This window comes from Phocoena sinus, chromosome 10 (genome assembly GCF_008692025.1).
Source record: "Phocoena sinus isolate mPhoSin1 chromosome 10, mPhoSin1.pri, whole genome shotgun sequence".
Lineage (NCBI taxonomy): Eukaryota > Metazoa > Chordata > Mammalia > Artiodactyla > Phocoenidae > Phocoena > Phocoena sinus.
Window position 1 is genome coordinate 92,979,871 of NC_045772.1, and position 255 is coordinate 92,980,125.

Genomic DNA, 255 nt, shown 5'->3' on the forward strand with positions numbered 1-255 from the left:
ACTGTGCTTTAAAGGAGTTTCTATGAATCAGTCTGGCTTAAAAAAAAAAAAAATGTGTTGGTAAGCTACGCCCTGCTAAGCTGGCAGTCCGTCAAGAGAGGCTGGGAGGGAGCCATCAATTCAGAAGAGCCAGTTTAGGCTCCCTGTGACTCAGACACACAGACCACAGTGGAAAAAGGAGTGACATTGCTTCAAATGAGTAACAGGAGTCACACAAATAGATCTGTTTACCGAAGCCCATTCCTCCTCTTCAAA